General features: G+C 46.2%; 1 protein-coding gene across 3 annotated transcripts in view; it reads left to right on the forward strand.

The window, feature by feature from the left end:
- The window catches only part of jade1 (jade family PHD finger 1), a 191,883-nt gene that overhangs the window by 44,005 nt on the left and 126,931 nt on the right, over positions 1-20,947 (forward strand). For 2 of the 3 annotated variants that reach the window (XM_072495560.1, XM_072495561.1), the window contains exon 2: positions 1,245-1,434. The gene's annotated coding sequence lies outside the window, so the exon portion shown is untranslated. Of the gene's footprint in view, positions 1-1,244; positions 1,435-20,947 lie in introns of those variants that run through there. The other variant, XM_072495562.1, reaches the window with a different exon arrangement.

Raw genomic sequence — 20,947 nt, forward strand, 5'->3', positions numbered from 1 at the left:
TGAATGATGCATGTAGGTTGTCCAGAAGGGTTCTGAGCAATTCTCCAGAGCAGTGGACCCATGAAGATTTAAGGATAAGGCTCAGAGAGGCATGTCATTAATGCCATCAAGGTGCCCCAAGACCTAAGCTCCTCCCCACCCCAACAAAATGTTCCCTCTCTCACAGACAGAATGTGAGGTCTCTATGTGGAAGAGTGAGGGACCTACAATGACCTCTCCACCTGCAGAGTAAATGGACTGTAGTGGGGCTATGAAGCATCACCATATCACTTTGCCATTGTGGCCCATGTTCCCTGTAACATTCATTGACATGAGTGTAAGCAGCTTCATTTACTCTAGTGGTGCGGATTAAGTCATTCATCTTTTTTGACATAGCACGGCTGTCCTCTGCTGTAGACAGTGGGCACTGACTGCCCTGGAGACTTGCTGCCAAGCACGTTCGTCTCCCTGCTCAGCCTCCTCCTCCCATCCGGTGGATAGAGGACGTTCCTCCATTTGAGCGAGCAGGGCGCCTAGGGAGGCGTAATTGAAATTGTGCGCCGGAGCTCCATGTGCTCTTCTGGCCACCGTCTCACTCAGCACGGTGGGTAAGTTGCTGTCTGTGTGTCTTTGAAAAAGGCACAAAACCTCAGGAAACCCCCCATCTGCAGAATTAATGAAGCCGGGGTCATGCTATACTGTGCGGATTCTCAGAGGCCTCCGCTGCGGAATACACCTCGTCCTCACCCCCACTGCAGGACATAGTCAGAAGGGAAAATTCAGAAGAAATAAAACAACAAAAGGCTTCCTAGTTCAGTAATACAGAAATTTACTAAACCAGAGTTGAAAATTGGTAAGGGATATGATATCAGACAGAGCATCAGTGGATTCTGAATTTTTCTTTTGCTCAAGAAGGAAGAAAGTTTGCTTTTATATAAAAAAATCTCAATAACATAAACATGACAAAGATCTGATTGGTGGTAGCTAACCTTTTTCATGGCAGTCTTTCAATCCATTGTCTTCATGCGCTGTAAATCCATAGCCAAGTTGGTGAAAAATTGCTTTCCAAACTTAACATTATGTCCTTGACTGAAGGATCAAAGGCAGCTAATCATTTTTTCTTAAATAGTGCGCTTACCGAAACATTGGCAACTATATGGATGACTGAACTGTTAACTAGAAAATTGTGGTGATGGAAAAACTCTTTTGTGTGCTGTGAAAGTTGAGGTTGATGTGAAATTCTCTTTTTGCATGTTGCGTTGCAGAACCACTTCTACTGCAATACATTGGGACTGCTGGCATTCCGAATTTGCCTCATTTACATTGCGGGGGCAGGTCCAGAGCACTGGACCAACTGCAGATGGACACGATTTGCCTACAGAGAGCAGTTGCTCCTGCACAGCAACGTTGAGGCGTTTGAGTGCACACCCACATGCCAGTGGATTATTCGTACAGGTCAGTCATTTAAAAACATCCATTGCTGCTGTGTGGACACATAGAAAGAGTAGGCCACTTGTAGCCAGAAATCTATTTACCGTTGTTTAACTTCTTTGCTGCATCAAAATGCCCTGAAGGATTTCGCAAATGCTTTGTCGACAGCACAGAAATTACAGGGGATGACCGAAGGAGATAGGTTTTGAGTAGCTTTATAATGGGAGGCTGAAATGTAGCGTGGCAAAGGGGTTTATAGAGAGGATGCCAAAGGGTGGGGGCATTACAGCTGAAGGGTCTGCTGCCTACAATGATATGAGGGGGGGGTGGGGGGCAGGTGGTGATGGTGACACACAGTATACCAGAGTCAGAAAACTTGGAAATGCATGTTGGGGTTACAGGACAGGAGGAATTTGCAGTAGTAGAATGTAGCGAGACTAGATTATACACAATATTGAAGATTACTTGGAGACGTATGAGCCATTAGAAATCAGCAAGGGCAGCAATGATAGATGAGTAAGACTTATTACAAGATAAGGTGAGTTAGAGTTTGTGTAGAATGAAGCTTGCGAGGCCAATGTGGAGTATTTTGGAGAAGGTTGAAGGAATGGAAGAGTGTTTCAGTAGCGATGAAGGCTGGGGAGGCAGAGGAGGATGATCTCAATGAGGGATCGGGTGGGAAATCCAAGACTTTTTGTCACAGAATCTGAACCAATGTTGGAATTCTTTGCAGGGTTCACCCTGAATGAGCAGCCAGGAAGGGCAATAGAATCAAGACCTAATGTGCAAAGTTCTAAGATAGATCGGGATAAGATGGCTTAAGCTATTCCTGTGCAGAAGAAAGCTCTGCTTTATTAGGTGTGGTTACGGGGATAGGGTGGGGGAGCCGGACTGGTCGCGTGTTCTTTCAGAAGGTCCAGACTCGATGGGTCAAATGACCTCCTGCATTGGAGGGATTCTATGGATTCACAACTTACTGTTGGATGGTTAGTCAGATGGTACATCAACAGTTTTGGAGTTGAAGATGGTAGCATACAGCCAAAGCTGAAGTTGGCAGCGTTAAATTTGAATTTGTGTATCACATGGAATGGAGGGACTATCCAGGTGAACACCAAGGATGGAACCTTTGGGGTGAAGTTGAAATGACCAAAAAGGCATAGGAGGAGGAGCAATTGCAACAAATGTGCCATCTGTTTAGAAGTGGAAAAAAATAGATGATTCCCTGAAGGTGGTTTGAGTAGAATGGTGAAGGAGGATGGAATAATCAACTGGATTGAGAGATCGAGGAGGATATGGATAGTTAGCACACTGTATTGTGGTGGACAGTTTATGGTTGGCACCACCAAACAACATCAGTTATACTGGCGAGCTGAAACAATGGGATTAGCTTTGATGGCCGAGGCTACTTTGGACATTACAGTTCTCTGCCTTTGTGGGCTTCCTAGCCATATGGAAATCTTTCTTCTTATTAAATAGTATACTCTGTTACACCACTGCTGAATTCTCTTTGGCTAATGTTTGTCGAATATTGTACAGCTGTCCAGTATTACTGCCTGGAAGTAGAGAACTGGAGAGCACTGTAAATACACAGTAGGATAGCTGGTCTAGAAATAATGGGCTGAGTGGCCCCCTTATACGCCATAATAATGATCCTCGCAGAAAATAAAGGGACATGCTGGCAAAGCTTTTTGTCTTGTACTCATTTGGATAACTTGCACGATTTTTCCAACAGTAACAGGAACAACAATTTATACTGCATGAGAAGAGATTGCTGATTGGTTGGCAAGTGGATTCTGATTGGTGGAGGCATTGCATGGAGAATGCAGCATGGAACAGTTAACTGCCCAGCTTTGTACAAATTCACACCGAGCAGGTGGACAGGAATGAGCCAGGGAGTGACTGCTCCCCTACCCTTTTGTTAGTTGAAAATACGATACAATTTGTGAATATGTTGAGTGTAATTCTCAGCACAATCAGGATTGTTTAGCAGGTGTGATTGGACAACACCTGCTCAGTATTACCCTGAAAAACAATTTAGATTGCCACTTCGGCGTGCATTGTGGCTCATCTAGGCATATTGGTAGCCACATTTATTCATAAAAGAGGGCCCTGCCCTGTGCAGACAGAAGGAACTTGCCAACACACTGAGCATTTTCTTTCAATTAAACATAAGCACATGGCAGTAATCGACCTGCGCAGTTTGAATTTGAACAAAGCTGGGCCATTAAATATTCCAGGCTGCAGTCTCCATGGTAATGCCTCGACCAATCAGAGCCCACTTGCCAAACAATGAGCACCCTCTTCCCATGCAATATAAATTGTTGTGCCCCTGTTTATGGGAAATTCAAGCAAGTTATTCTGAGGAGTGCAAGGCGAGAAGTTTTGATAGCATGCCTCTTTTTTTGTAAGCAACTCTCAAGTTTTGTACTACCCAGGCGAATAATGACTCCACGATAGAATCAAATATCTTGAGATCAAAATATCAAAGCTCTTGAGATCTGACCTGTGAGAGTGGCTGTTTACTCAGTCAGTTGAACATGAACAATGTGTTAAAAGCCAGAAGTATGCTCCCTCCTGTCACATTTCTTACACTATATGTCGTTTATGTTTTCAAGCTTTGCTACTGGAGCTTGGATTTGCTGTCATCACTGCCATTTCGCCGTTGTCATATTCAGATTATTCCATGTAGCTTTGTGTTGTGTAATTGGAAAGGAGGGATATTTCATAAGACTGAAACCAAAATAAATCATAGTCCATTGAAGGAAACAGGGGTAATTTTCCTCCAGTGATCTGCAGAGCGGTACATTACTGCCCACAACAACCCATTTGTTTTTGTGGAACTACGTTCGACATACAGTTTTCCCATGGTCCAGATTCCAGCTGGACACTCCAGGGGTTGTTTCAGTGCGCCGGCAGGACCGTCGGCACAATGGTGCACGTGGCAGATCGGCACACGTGAAATTGCAAAGTAGTATTTCCCCAAGTCCGGAATATCTACTTATCGGCAGTAACATGAGCAATGCTTTTTGCTGGTTTGCAGAAGGAGATTGGCCTCAGGAGGCGGGATGGGGGAATGTGACCAACTATGCATCTGAAAATGTGTTTGCGGCTTAGTTTGTCTCATAGCTTTACCTGCGGCAGTAGGGCTGCGGAAAAAATGGTTTAAGCAGGCAGAGTGTGGTTTGTTCACACAAAGTACGCATTTAGTTCTTTGAGGAGGAGGGGGGTAAATTCACATGACTCGTATGACTCTCCAAAATAAACAGCTTAGGTATGTATGGCTCATTTGTGTCCTTTTCTTTAAACTCTTTTGTGATGCTTCATTTCTCTTGCTGCATTACTTGTTTTCTTTGCTGTTATCCTTCATGCGTAATAGTTAGTTGGAAACGTAATCACCCTCATGCAAGCTCAGCATGTTTCGAGGTAAGCGTCAAGTTTAAAAAAAAAAGAAAAACCCTCCTCCAGCTCATTGTGCTTACAGAGAAGCTCTCAATGTGATGTAAAGATCTGACTGCCCCGCCACTTTATATTTCAGCTGGATGTGCTTGGGCTGTGTTTCATTAAAAAAAAACTCACTTGTTTTAATCATTTCTCCTCAGCGGGTGTTAGCTGGTGTTTAATTGCATACGTTCTGTAGCTGAAATTGGCTGATGTGTATGCGTTGTAAATATGTGAGCACAAAACTAATGTAATCGGTGTGGAATATTTTTCAGTAGGACAAAGGGACTCAACTTTCACAGTGGTACCACTTTGGGTTCCACACTCTTGGTTGACCAGACTTCCATTTAAGTGGAGGCAGCTGGTGATTTGGATGGCTAGGATCTGGAATTTTTGGCCGTTTCCAGGATTTTAGCTCATCGAAGTGAGAATCTGGGCCATAGGGTACAAAAGCTAGGAACTGTTGGCCAAGCCTAATAAAACACTGGTTCAGCCTCCACTGGGGTATTGCGTCCAATCCTGGGCACTTCAGGAAGGATTAGAAGGCATTGGAGAGGGCACACAAAATATTGATGAAAATGGATCCAAGGGTGAGGGAGTTCAGTTCGAGAACAAAGAACAAAGAACATTATAGCACAGGAACAGGCCCTTCAGCCCTCCAAGCCTGTGCTGATCATGTGTCCTATCTAGACCAACCGCTTGTATCCTCTATACCCCGTCTGTTCATGAGCCTATCCAGATAAGTCTTAAAGGTTGCTAACGTAACTGCCTCACTTGGCAGTGCAAGGCGAGAAGTTTTGATAGCATGCACCACCACCCTCTGTGTAAAAAAACTTGCCCCGCACATCTCCACTGAACCTTTCCCTCCTCACACTGAACTTGCCCGCTTGTAATTGTCATATCCGCCCTGGGAAAAAGCCTCCAACTGTTCACCCTATCTATACCCCTAATAATTTTATAAACTTCTATCAGGCCACCCCTCAGCCTCTGTGTTTCCCGGGAGAACAATCCCAGTTTATTCTATCTCTCCTCATAGCTTATACTCCCAAGAGCAGGCAACATCCTGATAAACCTTTTCTGTACTCTCTCCAAACTCCACCTCCTTCTGGTTGCGGGGAGTCTAGAATTGGACATAGTATTCCAAATGTGGCCAAACCAATATTCTATATAATTGTAACATAATTTTCAAGCTTTTATACTCGATACCCCGTCCTATGAAGGCATGCATGCCATATGCTTTCTTTACCACCATTTCCACCTATGCTGCCACTTTTACGGATCTGTGGACCTGCACACCCAGATCTCTCACTTATTGGCACTCCTAATTGGCCTTGAACTGAGTGGTTTGGTGGACTAGTTCAGAGGGTCAGCCATGTTGTTGTGGGTTTGGAGTCACATGTAGGCCAGACAAGTTCAGGATGGCAGATTTCCTTCCCGAAAAGACATTAGTGAACTAGATGGGTTTTCACGACGGTTGAAAATGGTTTCATGGTGATTGCTAGACTTTAAGTTCCATTTTTTAAATTGAATTCAAATTTCACCATCAGCCTTGGTGGGATTCGAACCCGGTTCCCCAGAGCATTCATAATAATAATAATAATATTAATCTTTATTGGTGTCACAAGTAGTGTTACATTATCGCTGCAATGACATCACTGTGAAAATCCCCTAGTCGCCACACTCCGGCACCTGTTCAGGTACATTGAGGGAGAATTCAGAACATCCAATTCAGCTAACAAGCATGTCTTCCTGGACTTGTGGGAGGAAACCGGACCTCCCGGAGGAAACCCACGCAGACACGGGGAGAACGTGCAGCCTCCGCACAGACCGTGACCCAAGCTGGGAATCGAACCTGGGTCTCTGGCGCTGTGAAGCAACAGTACTAACCACTGTGCTACCAGAGCTTTGACAAAGGGTCATCTGGACTCGAAACATTAGCTCTTTTCTCTCCCTACAGATGCTGCCAGACCTGCTGAGATTTTTCAGCATTTTCTCTTTGGTTTCAGATTCCAGTATCCGCAGTAATTTGCTTTTATACTGTGTTACCATGATTTGATTTGATTTGATTTATTGTCACATGTATTGAAGTACAGTGAAAAGTATTTTTCTGCGGCCAAGGGAACGTACACAGTATGTACATAGACAAAAAAAGAATAATCAACAGTACATTGACAAATGGTACACCGACAAACAGTGATCCGTTACAGTGCGGAACAAGGGGCCAAACAAAGCAAATATATGAGCAAGAGCAGCATAGGGCATCGTGAATAGTGTTCTTACAGGGAACAGATCAGACTGAGGGAGAGTTGTTGAGGAGTCTAGTAGCTGTGGGGAAGAAGCTGTTCCTATGTCTGGATGTGCAGGTCTTCAGACTTCTGTATCTTCAGCCTGATGGAAGGGTCTGGAAAAAGGCAAAGCCTGGGTGGGAGGGGTCTCTGATCTGATAATGCTATCTGCTTTCTTGAGGCAGCGGGAGGTGTAGACAGAATCAATGTGCGGGTGGAAAGCTTGTGTGATGCACTGGGCTGAGCTCACCATACTCTGCAGTTTCTTGCGATCTTAGGCCGAGCAGTTGCCACACTCAAGCTGTGATGCAGCTGGATAGGATGCTCTCTATGGCACATCTGTAGAAGTTTGTGAGAGTTGATGCAGACATGCCGAATTTCTTTAGCTCCTGTAGGAAGTAGAGACATTGTTGGGTTTTCTTGACTGTTGCATCAGCGTGAGTGGACCAGGACAGATTGTTGGTGATGGTGACCCCCAGGAACTTAAAGCTATCGACCATGTCCACTTCGGAGACATTGATGCAGACGGAGGGGTGTGCTACGCTTCCTGAAGTCGATGATCAGTTCCTTGGTCTTTCCGACATTTAGGGAGAGGTTGTTTTCGGTACACCATTCAACCAAGTGACCTATCTCCCTTCTGTAGTCTGACTCATCGTTGTTTGAGATACCACCCACCACAGTTGTATCATCCGCAAATTTATAGATTGAGTTGGAGTGAACTCAACTCCGCCCCTTAATCTGGGTCTCTGGATTACTAGCCCAGTGACAATCCTACTACACCACCACATCAGCAAGTTTGAATCAGGAAATTGCTATTTGTGCATAAAAGTGCATTTCTTTGCGACTCTTGCCAAATTTCGTTGTTAAGTTGTTGAAGTCTTTGAAGTTCAACGGCTGTTTGTAGGTAGGAGTATGTTCGTCTTATCCATCTTTTGTGGATTTTTACTTTTGGGCTAGAAAACTGGGGGAATAGTTGCTTTATGCAGACAAATACACGACAGCAAAATATTTTTCAATGAACTTGCAGTAATGACCTCTTCAAAGAACAAAATCTGGGCTTCGAATTATTTATATGTTACACATCTGCCAAGCACCATGAGAAGTGGGCTATAAACAAATCAGTTAACCTAATTTTAAGGTAACTTCAGTAAAACCAGTGGAGGTTCCTTGTTTAGGGCATCTGATACACTGAATAGGATTGTGACCGCCATAGTGATGTAGTGGTATTGTCGCTGGACTAGTAATCCAGAGACTCAGAGTCATGCTCTGGGGACCCGGATTCGAATTCCGCCATGGCAGATGGTGAAATTTGAATTCAGTAGAAATCTGGAATTAAAGGTCAAAAGATAACCATGATCATTGCCAATTGTGGTAAAAACCATCTGGTTCACTAATGTCCTTTAGGGAAGGAAATCTGTCGTCCATACCTGGTCTAGCTTGCATGTGACTTCAGATCCACAGCAATGTGGTTGACTCTTAAATGCACTCAGGCCAAACCAGCATCCCACGAACGACTAAAAAAAATTAAAAATGATCCCATGAACAGATAAAAATGACTCCTTCCAGAATTGGGCAGAAAGACAGACACACGCACACAGAGACACATACACACGCATACAGAAATACAGAGACACACACACAGAAACACATGCACATAGAGGCACATGCATATAGAGACACAGACACACACACAAACACGCATACAGAGACAGACAGACATGCAAACAGAGACACGTGCACACAGAAATACATGCACACTGAGACATTCGCACAAAGAGACACACAAACACACAGAGACACAGACACACAGAGACACACAAATAGACACACAGACACACAGACACACACACACACAGAAATGCTAACAGGGACACATGCACATAGGCACACAGACATGCAACAGACATGCACTGAGTCGCATTGACACACAGACACATGCACATAGACACACAGTCAGACTCACAGACACACAGAGACACGGCACAGGCACACACACTTAATGTTTTCTTCACCAATGGTACATTATACTTTCAATATACACACCAATTTGTCCAGAATTAATTAATTTTGTTGGTGTTCGAAGTTTATGTTTCAGTTCCTTCAATTCTAGGTTTGTGAAGAACGTAAACATTTCAGTAAAACTTAGTGGATTCTTGGGTTGTTAATAGAACTTCCTAATCTTCTGATCATTAGAGCTGGGATTTATCAGGATGACAGTGAGGCTCAAACATACACAAACAAACCGTTACATTTGTTCTGACAATTTGCTGCTGGTGTGAAGACCATAAGACATAGGAGCTTCTTCGCCCTCTTCTTCTCCGCATGGCCACAAGAACCCACACTTCTGCACGCCTGTCCTCCCCATTCAATACCCTCGACTTGGCCCACCCTGGGATCTCTGCTCTCTTCATCCCGGGGCTAACCTGCAGTCCCATCAGTGCTTGAATTCCGGCACTGCTGAGACTGCGACATCCCAGTATTTGAGGCCTGTCTCCACCCCCCACCCCCCCACCCCCCAAGGTTGGAAGTCCAGAGAGGAGGACGCTGTTTCTATGCCGAAGGTCAGGACACCGTCGGCGACCATTCGCTGGCGAGGCCATCATCTGAAATCTCAGATGTCTGAGTCTCCATGTTGGATTCGTAATCCTCCACTTCATGCATCTCAGTTTCGAGGCCCCCAGGGGGTGATGTCCCCAGGCCCCCTTGTGCCGGACCGGCGGGGCTAGAAGACTGGTTCTTCTGGTGGGGTTTGTCTAACACTGACCCCCTGCTCCGGAGGTGAACTAGGTGCTTCCGCACCAACCGTTCTCGAATCTTTCTTTGGTAAGATACCAATTCATTCTGTTTCACCATGGTCCCTGAATACACTGGGAACCGTCACCGAAGTTACGGACGTATACAGCGCCCCCGTCGGAAACGTCTGATCTATGGCCCTCCGTCTTTGTACTGCCTCTGAAAGTCTTGACTGTGTTCTACTTACCCGCTAATAGTGGGAAAGTTAGGCTAAGGCGGATTGGGAGCCTCCGTTTATCAACAGTTCCACCGGTGCCACTCCAGTTGTGGTGTGTGGTGTGGTCCAGTAGTTGAAAAAAAAGCCTCGTTCCCGTGGTCTGTTTCCTCATTCCCGTCTTCGCTCAGCCACCATCTGAGGACAGGTGGCATGGGGCTGTCCGGATGTGCTCCACCCCGTTTATCTTCATGAAGCATTCAAACTCTTCACTGGTTAACAGGGTACCATTGTCCACGACTAGTACCTCTGGGCTGCCATTGTTGCAGTGTGCCTGGGTGGCGCTGGCAGGGGCACTGACAGGGTGCCAGGCTGGCAGTGCCAAGGTTTCTGGGTGCCAGGTTGCCCGTGCTGGGGATCAGGCCCAGGGGTGCCTTCCCCTTATGAGGTGGGGTGAGGGGGGCATGAGGATCGCCTAACAGGTAAGCTGGAGCTTGGGGGGGAGCTCGGAGGCTGTGGTGGGAGGGGTGGGGCAGCGGGTTTTTTAGCAGGGTCGTCTCGGTGCTGCAAGTGCCAAAACGGGACTTTGCTTTTTCCCGTTAAATTGCGCCCAACAACGAAGTAACAGTCCAAGTCCCTGCCAGGACCATACTGAGATACCAGCTCCTTCCTGGAGAATTAACGAGCCCGCTCTTGCACCTCTGCCCCTCAGTGGGGGAGCCCGTACTCCATGTGCCCCTCGTGGAGATCAATCAATTCGTCCCTGTGGATCTCGTGGGGCTTATAATATTCATATTTCCATTATCTGCAGTATTTTGTTCTTGCCCTAAATAAAGTATTTTTGAATGAAGTTTAAATAAAATTCACTGAATAACCAAACGCTGCATCACAGCCTGAAATGCCAGACATCAGTGATTGTATATTCAACTACCAGCAGAATAATGTAATAGTATTGAGGAAAATTGCAAGATTGGACTCCTGACATATGAAGATCTGTCTGCACTAAATTTATTGGAAGAAAATTGACATAAGTAAAATGTGTTGGATTGAATTAGAGATGACATGAGTGCTGGAACTGTACAGAGCACAATAATGAGTTCTGTTAACTTTTAGCAATGAGAATTTCTATTCTTAGTGCGTGTCTCACAACCCCATTTTCCATCATCTGAAGGTGCTGTGATCGGATTTGATTGAAAACCTCACGTCACAAATCAAAAGAAATGGAAACAAGCTGCCAGCTTTAAGCAGTTTTAAAGCTAATTTCTGATGGAATTTGTGAGAACGTTAGTAATTAATCCGCTCGTGCATTTTCTCTCTCTTCCTTTCTTGCCAGTTTTCTCTCTTTTCCTCCTTTGAAGCAGACGGTAACTCCTTGTTGAGCTCAGCTTTCACAGGTGTCGCTGTTCCTCTCACAGCTTGTTCTAAGTTCCACCTTAACATGTGTGATTGCAAACATTGACTGCCGGCCGTTTTGAACATTGGGCGGGAGACGCTCCAAAATTGAGCCCAATGCTGTTCTCACATGCGCCATCCAGCAATGCTTACTGCATACTGAGCAAGAGTGGGGCGGAACAGTTGCGATGTGCTGAAGGACAAAGAGAATTCACACAAAAGTCAGTACTCAACATCGGACTCAAACATGGCAAGTTTAAGGTTATGGACTTGTGGAATCCCGTAGAATCTCTGTAGTGCAGAAGGAGGTCATTTGGCCCATCGTTCTGCATCGACCTTCTGAAGGAGCACCTGACCTCGGCCCACTTTCCCATCCTATCCCTTTAACGCTAGTCAACCTGCACATCTTTGGACACTTTGGGGCAATTTATCATGGCCAATCCACCTAACCTGCACATCATAGTAACTCCATTGCAGTGTTAATGTAAGCCTACTTGTGACAATAAAAAGATTATTATTATCTTTGGACTATGGGAGGAAACCCACGCAGACACGGGGAGAACATGTAAACTCCAGACAGACAGTCACTCAAGGCCCGAATTGAACCCGGGTCCCTGGCGCTGGAATCCAAATAATTACTTCCGACCCTGACTCCGAAAGCACATGACAACACATCACAAGACACTGCAGACACTTATCTTCCAGCAAAAGTCATGGACATCTATCACATTTAGTGAAATTAAAAAAGTATTTTTGCTCTATTTTTAAAGGTGGCTTTGTATGTAATAAACTATGATAATATGAGTGGTTTATTTTATGTTCATAGCTTAGAAATAACATAGCCAATATTAGTGGGTAAATGCTTCATATGTTCTTGTGACATTCCTTTGCCCAATATTTAACTGTATTAAACTGCTCAAAATAAAAGAGGTTAACACCCGTGTTAAAATTGAGGAACATCATTGTCAACACGAACACAAGTACCAGGCAATGAATGAGCATCTCCAACAATAGAGAATCTAACCAGCTCCGCTTGACACCCAATGGCATTACCATTGCTCAATACCCCACTATCAACATCCTGGGGTTACCATTGACCAGAAACTGAACTGGATCGGCCAAATAAATACAAGAGCAGGCCAGAAGCTGGGAATTCTGTGGAGAATAACTCACCTCTTGACTCATCAAAGCCTGTCCACCATTTACAAGGCACAAGTCAGGTGTGTAATGGAATATTCTCCATTTGCCGGGATGAGTGCACCTCTAACACCTTCAAGAAGCTTGACACCATCCATGTGAAAGCAGCCCGCTTCATTGGCAACCTGCCCACCACCTTAAACATTCATATCCTCTACCACTGATGCACAGTGGCCGCTGTATGTACCATGTACAAGATGCACTGCAACAACTCACCAAGGCTCCTTCGACAGCACATTCCAAACCCACGACCTCTACCACCTCGGAGAGCTTGGGCAGCAGATGCAGGGTAACACTACCACATGCAAGTTCCCCTCCAAACCGTACACCATCCTGAAACACATTGGAAATATTTCACCTTTACTGTCGCTGGGTCAAAAACCTAGAACTCCCTTCCCAATATCACTCTGGGTGTTCCTGCAACACATGGACTGCAGTGATTCAAGAAGGCAGCACATCATCACCGTCTTAAGGGATAGGTGATATTTGCTGGCCTAAGCAGCGATTCCTACATCCTATGAATGATATTAAAAGACTTCTAGTGTGACAGCAAGAAGTCATTTAAGAAAAAAATTATGATTATTGTTCATGTTGAACTTTTTTTTTGATATCCTTTAGTTTCGTGAGAAAAGATATTTATTGTATACAGCAGTTTACACATTATGGATGGGATTCTCCGGTCTGCCAGCCATGTATTTCTTGCCGCGCGTCGTTCGCTGACGCTGGGATTCTGTCTTCCAACCGATTGTCATCGGGATTTCTGCCCTGTGCTGCCGCGAAACCCGCTGGTGGGGCTGAGCTTCCGGTGGGAAAAATGAATCACAACCACCGGCCCCTACATATGTTTGTGTATAAAAATCTTATTGATAATATTGATACTAGGCTGCACAGTAGCATAGTGGATAGCACAATTGCTTCACAGCTCCAGGGTCCCAGGTTCGATTCCTGGCTTGGGTCACTGTCTGTGTGGAGTCTGCACCTTCTTCCCGTGTCTGCGTGGGTTTCCTCTGGGTGCTCCGGTTTCCTCCCACAGTCCAAAGATGTGCAAGTTAGGTGGATTGGCCGTGATAAATTGCCCTTAGTGTCCAAAATTGCCCTTAGTGTTGGGTGGGGTTACTGGGTTATGGGGATAGGGTGGAGGTGTGGGCTTGGGTAGGGCGTTCTTTTCAAGAGTCGGTGCAGACTCGATGGGTCGAATGGCCTCCTTCGGCACTGTAAATTCAATGATCTATAATGGACCAGATGAACTGTCAAACAAATTATACCTTTCATTGGAACATAACTCCCAAGTCCTAGAGAATGTATCCCGTAGACTTTTAAAATGTTCACTAAGTTGCAGTATTTAAATGGTACGTATGCTTTTGTGGGCATTTATACTATGTTTCCCCAGGAAGTCATACAAATCGTGTATGTGACTTCCTACTAGTTTGCATTATAGGTTTCACTGTGAAAGCTTAACTGTTTTGTCAGATGCTGATGTTGAATGAAAAGCTAATACCATGATGAAAATGACCATTTCAAACTTTGATTCTGAAGCATGGACCAAACATCACATGACAGTATAATCTTCACGCCAGTGTCATCGGTGCAGAGCCATGTTGTGGAGCCTGTGCAGATGATTTACCTGGTTGCATCTGTGTAAATAAAGATGAATTCAGTATTTACTCAATCAATGATGCCAAACTCAGTGAAGCATTCTCAGACTTAGCTTTCTCACCTCTCAATGATGTGTGAAGTTGCTCTGGAAACATTTTGAGGTTTTCCAACTTCGTAGATCTTTAATTGCAATTTTTGATATTTACATCTTGCTATTCAGCATGAAGCCTCTGGTTAGGATTTGCAGGTTTTTTTCCCAAAGCAATACATCCCAATCTGCCAAATATATGTTTTACCAGACTTACTGGATGTATAAAATTTCACTTTCTCCCTATCACTTGAACTGCCCTTTCCTGGATTGACTCCTTTTTCTGGAGGGACTACTTTCAGACTGTGATTAACTTTAATACCTCCTTGCCGCCATGCATTACAGGAGTTAAATCTACTCTGCATGCTATTAATATCTGTTCACACATTGCGGTGACAGTTCAATTCTTTCGTATATGCTTAAGAGCAGCAGACTAAAACGCTGATCGAATTGCTATGAAATGCCCACCTATCAGATCTCCACAATGAGTGCAAAACTGGCCTTCCCATACATGAGGTAGCAGTGTAAAACCGGTGTCCGTCAAACCTGTCCCAAACAAGAAGTTAATGCCATGAGGAAGGGTGGGGGGAGGAAATGGGAAAACTGGTGGAAAAAGAAGGTGAAAAGAACTAAATATAAAAAAATAATAGCAGTCAAGCCACGTTAATCAAATAAATCAGGAATTAAAAGGCCCATACCAGGAATAGTGACCATGAAACTACTGATTGTGGTTTGAAAATCCATCTGGTTCACTAACTAATGTCCTTTCAGGGGGCAATCTGCTGTCCTTCCCTGGTCTGGCGTATATGTGACTCCAGACCGACAGCAATGTGCCTGACTTTTAACTACCCTCTGAAATGGCCTAGCAAGCCATTCACTTGTACTCAGGAAGGAGGCTCAGCACCATCCGCTGAAGGGGCAATAGAAATGGGCGATAAAACCGGGACTTTGCCAGTGAAACCCACATTCGGTGATTTAATTTAATAAAAAGATATTGCAGGATCAGTGTAAGCGCTGTTGCTACATAATTTGAATTTTAGGATGATGTATTTCCTTGTCTGATAAGCCATGGTTAGATTCAGTTTTACTGGAACTTCAGGAATTTCAGGCACGATTTACCGGCTGCGCCCCGCCGGAATCGGGACTCGACGCAGTTGGTAGATTCCGTGAGAGGCCTCTTCCGGGATTCCCGACGGTCGTTACACCTCAGGAGACATCGCAATCTGGATCCCGCCCATCAGATCTAACCGGCCCCTGGATCTGCCGGCCTCGCCCAGGAGACCCCAGCTGGGTGTCGTTCAGCTCTGAACGAGGACCAGGCGAAACGGCACTTGAGCTGGTCTCCCAGGTGCTTGGAGGCCCCCGGTGGTTGGTATCTGGGTAGGGTAGCATCCTGCCACTGTTGATGCCCCGGTGGCACTGCCAAGCTGGCTGGGACACTGCCAGGGTTACAGGCTGGCAGTGCCAAGCTGCCCAGGTGGCATTTTGCCCACGCCGGGGATCTGGCCCGGGGGTCTTCTCGTATGAGGTGGGGTATGAGGTTTTCAAGGATCCCCCAACAGCTGCGTTGGGTGGGAGGGGGTGGGGGGAGGTGTCGGGGGGTCTGGGGGTCGCATTCAATCTCTTCCTGCACTGACAAGCGGAGCTGGCCTGAAAAAACCCAGAGTGCTGTTAGATAGCGCGACAAACAGCGGGACGACCCTGCTAATCCTGCCCAGAATGGACTGTTTGTTTTTGGTTAGATCACGCCCTTTGTCCATTAAAGTTTACACTTAACTTTTTTGCATTGTGCAGATTTATAGTTTTGAATAGGCACTTTGGGGCAGGTTGCAACATATATCTGGAGGAAACGGTTTTTCCACTGCAATTGGTGCAAGCATAGTCACTTTTTATGTGAATATCCTAATGAAACTGGACACACGAGATAAGCGTATACTTTGCGAATTGACTACAGTATAGCAGCTGTTGTGCTTAGGAGGGTGAACACGCAGCATGCTAAGGAATTCAAATCTACACAGATTTATTTGGAAAATATCTAGAGCAGGAAGAGCAAAGATGACAACGGAGACACAAATGAGCAGAACAAATCATTTATTGGCTGAGTTAATTTGAGATTCTCTTTGTAAAACCAACAACCATATTGGTGTGGTAGCATTCCCTGCAAGCTTCCATAGAATTTGCGAATGCCAATAACAAAGTATATTTAGAATTTGTGTATCTTTATTCTTTGGCACTTTGTTTTTGTTTACCAATTCAACAATATGTGCAACAAATAGTATTTTTTCAATAACAGCAGTATTGCATGGCATTTTAACATTGTCGATGTGGCAAAGGTGTGTAACTTTGTTTGGTCACTTGAAGAGTCCTTCACAAGGTGGTATTCTTAGAGTGGGGAATCTCGGTTGCAGAAGGACTAGGTGAGAAGGCACAAAACACACAGAAATAGACTTGCACGAGCTTTGACTGGCACTGCCCTGACCCTGCTAGAAGATGTGAGAGCAATGAGAATCAGTCTACTGCACAAGTGGCGTACAGCTCCAGCACGCATTGGAAATTTGCAATGTCAGTGTAATTCTAGGAACTGTCAGCCCCGCACATACTGCTTTGACAATGCCTGCCACACATGGCGGTGCTGTAGCACAGTGGTTAGCACTGTTGCTCCACAGCACCAGGGTCCCAGGTTCGATTTCCGGCTTGGATCACTGTCTGCGCGGAATCTGCACGTTCTCCCTGTATCTTTTTTTTAATAAATATTTTATTGAAAATTTTTGGTCAACCAACACAGTACATTGTGCATCCTTTACACAATATTATAACAACACAAATAACAATGACCTATTTTATAAACAAAAAATGAATAAATAATAAATAACAAAAATGAAAACTAACCCTAATTGGCAACTGCCTTATCACAAGTAACACTCTCCAAAAATATAATTTAACAGTCCAATATATAATTATCTGTCGCAACGACCTATACATATTATACAGTATATATTAACAACCCTGAGAGTCCTTCTGGTTCCTCCCCCCCCCCCCCCCCCCCCCCTCCCCGATCCTGGGCTGCTGCTGCTGCCTTCTTTTTTCCATTCCATCTATCTTTCTGCGAGGTATTCGACGAACGGTTGCCACCGCCTGGTGAACCCTTGAGCCGACCCCCTTAGAACGAACTTAATCTGCTCAAGCTTTATAAACCCTGCCATGTCATTTATCCAGGTCTCCACCCCCGGGGGCTTGGCTTCTTTCCACATTAACAATATCCTGCGCCGGGCTATTAGGGACGCAAAGGCCAAAACATCGACCTCTCTCGCCTCCTGCACTCCCGGCTCTTGTGCAACCCCAAATATAGCCAACCCCCAGCTTGGTTCGACCCGGACCCCCACTACTTTTGAAAGCACCTTTGTCACCCCCATCCAAAACCCCTGTATAGTGACGGGCATGACCAAAACATATGGGTATGATTCGCTGGGCTTCCCGAGCACCTCGCACACCTATCCTCCACCCCAAAAAATTTACTGAGCCGTGCTCCAGTCATATGCGCCCTGTGTAATACCTTAAACTGAATCAGGCTTAGCCTGGCACACGAGGACAACGAGTTTACCCTGCTTAGGGCATCTGCCCACAGCCGCTCCTCGATCTCCTCCCCCAGCTCTTCTTCCCATTTCCCTTTTAGTTCATCTACCATAGTCTCCCCTTCGTCCCTCATTTCCCTATATATATCTGACACCTTACCATCCCCCACCCATGTCTTTGAGATCACTCTGTCCTGCACCTCTTGTGTCGGGAGCTGCGGGAATTCCCTCACCTGTTGCCTCGCAAAAGCCCTCAGTTGCATATACCTGAATGCATTCCCTTGGGGCAACCCATATTTCTCGGTCAGCGCTCCCAGACTCGCGAACATCCCATCCACAAACAGATCTTTCAGTTGCGTTATTCCTGCTCTTTGCCACATTCCATATCCCCCATCCATTCCTCCCGGGGCAAACCTATGGTTGTTTCTTATCGGGGACCCCCCCAAGGCTCCAGTCTTTCCCCTATGCCGTCTCCACTGTCCCCAAATCTTCAGTGTAGCCACCACCACCGGGCTTGTGGTGTAGTTCCTCGGTGAGAACGGCAATGGGGCTGTCACCATAGCCTGTAGGCTAGTCCCCCTACAGGACGCCCTCTCTAATCTCTTCCACGCCGCTCCCTCCTCCTCTCCCATCCACTTACTCACCATTGAAATATTAGCGGCCCAATAATACTCACTTAGGCTCGGTAGTGCCAGCCCCCCCCTATCCCTGCTACGCTGTAAGAATCCCTTCCTCACTCTCGGGGTCTTCCCGGCCCACACAAAACCCATGATGCTCTTTTCAATCCTTTTAAAAAAAGCCTTCGTGATCACCACCGGGAGGCACTGAAACACAAAGAGGAATCTCGGGAGGACCACCATCTTAACCGCCTGCACCCTCCCTGCCAGTGACAGGGATACCATATCCCATCTCTTGAAATCCTCCTCCATTTGTTCCACCAACCGCGTTAAATTTAACCTATGCAATGTGCCCCAATTCTTGGCTATCTGGATCCCCAGGTAACGAAAGTCCCTTGATACCTTCCTCAACGGTAGGTCCTCTATTTCTCTACTCTGCTCCCCTGGATGCACCACAAACAACTCACTTTTCCCCATGTTCAATTTATACCCTGAAAAATCCCCAAACTCCCCAAGTATCCGCATTATTTCTGGCATCCCCTCCGCCGGGTCTGCCACGTATAGTAGCAAATCGTCCGCATACAAAGATACCCGGTGTACTTCTCCTCCTCTAAGTACTCCCCTCCACTTCTTGGAACCCCTCAACGCTATCGCCAGGGGCTCAATTGCCAGTGCAAACAATAATGGGGACAGAGGGCATCCCTGCCTTGTCCCTCTATGGAGCCGAAAATATGCAGATCCCCGTCCATTCGTGACCACGCTCGCCATCGGGGCCCTATACAACAGCTGCACCCATCTAACATACCCCTCTCCAAAACCAAATCTCCTCAACACCTCCCACAAATAATCCCACTCCACTCTATCAAATGCTTTCTCGGCATCCATCGCCACTACTATCTCCGTTTCCCCCTCTGGTGGGGCCATCATCATTACCCCTAACCCTCCGTATATTCGTGTTCAGCTGTCTCCCCTTCACAAACCCAGTTTGGTCCTCGTGGACCACCCCCGGGACACATTCCTCTATTCTCATTGCCATTACCTTGGCCAGGATCTTGGCATCTACATTTAGGAGGGAAATAGGTCTATAGGACCCGCATTGTAGCGGGTCCTTTTCCTTCTTTAAGAGAAGCGATATCGTTGCTTCAGACATAGTCGGGGGCAGTTGTCCCCTTTCCTTTGCCTCATTAAAGGTCCTCGTCAATACCGGGGCGAGCAAGTCCACATATTTTCTATAGAATTCGACTGGGAATCCATCCGGTCCCGGGGCCTTTCCCGCCTGCATGCTCCTAATTCCTTTCACCACTTCTTCTACCTCGATCTGTGCTCCCAGTCCCACCCTTTCCTGCTCTTCCACCGTGGGAAATTCCAGCCGATCCAAGAAGCCCATCATTCTCTCCCTCCCATCCGGGGCTTGAGCTTCATATAATTTTTTATAAAATGTCTTGAACACTCCATTCACTCTCTCCGCTCCCCGCTCCATCTCTCCTTCCTCATCCCTCACTCCCCCTATTTCCCTCGCTGCTCCCCTTTTCCTCAATTGGTGTGCCAGCAACCTGCTCGCCTTCTCCCCATATTCGTACTGTACACCCTGTGCCTTCCTCCATTGTGCCTCTGCAGTGCCCGTAGTCAGCAAGTCATATTCTACATGTAGCCTTTGCGTTTCCCTGTACAGTCCCTCCTCCGGAGTGCTTCCGCATATTGTCTGTCCACCCTCAAAAGTTCTTGCAGCAACCGCTCCCGTTCCTTACTCTCCTGCTTCCCTTTATGTGCCCTTATTGATATCAGCTCCCCTCTAACCACCACCTTCAACGCCTCCCAGACCACTCCCACCTGGACCTCCCCATTATCATTGAGTTCCAAGTACTTTTCAATGCACCCCCTCACCCTTAGACACACCCCCTCATCTGCCATTAGTCCCATGTCCATTCTCCAGGGTGGGCGCCCTCCTGTTTCCTCCCCTATCTCCAAGTCTACCCAGTGTGGAGCGTGATCCGAAATGGCTATAGCCGTATACTCTGTTCCCCTCACCTTCGGGATCAACGCCCTTCCCAGCACAAAAAAGTCTATTCACGAGTAGACTTTATGGACATAGGAGAAAAACGAGAACTCCTTACTCCTAGGTCTGCTAAATCTCCACGGGTCTACACCTCCCACCTGCTCCATAAAATCTTTAAGTACCTTGGCTGCTGCCGGCCTCCTTCCAGTCCTGGACTTCGACCTATCCAGCCCTGGTTCCAACACCATATTAAAATCTCCCCCCATTATCAGCTTTCCCATCTCTAGGTCCGGAATGCGTCCTAGCATCCGCCTCATAAAATTGGCATCATCCCAGTTCGGGGCATATACGTTTACCAAAACCACCGTCTCCCCCTGTAGTTTGCCACTCACCATCACGTATCTGCCCC

This window comes from Scyliorhinus torazame, chromosome 3 (genome assembly GCF_047496885.1).
Source record: "Scyliorhinus torazame isolate Kashiwa2021f chromosome 3, sScyTor2.1, whole genome shotgun sequence".
Taxonomy (NCBI): domain Eukaryota; kingdom Metazoa; phylum Chordata; class Chondrichthyes; order Carcharhiniformes; family Scyliorhinidae; genus Scyliorhinus; species Scyliorhinus torazame.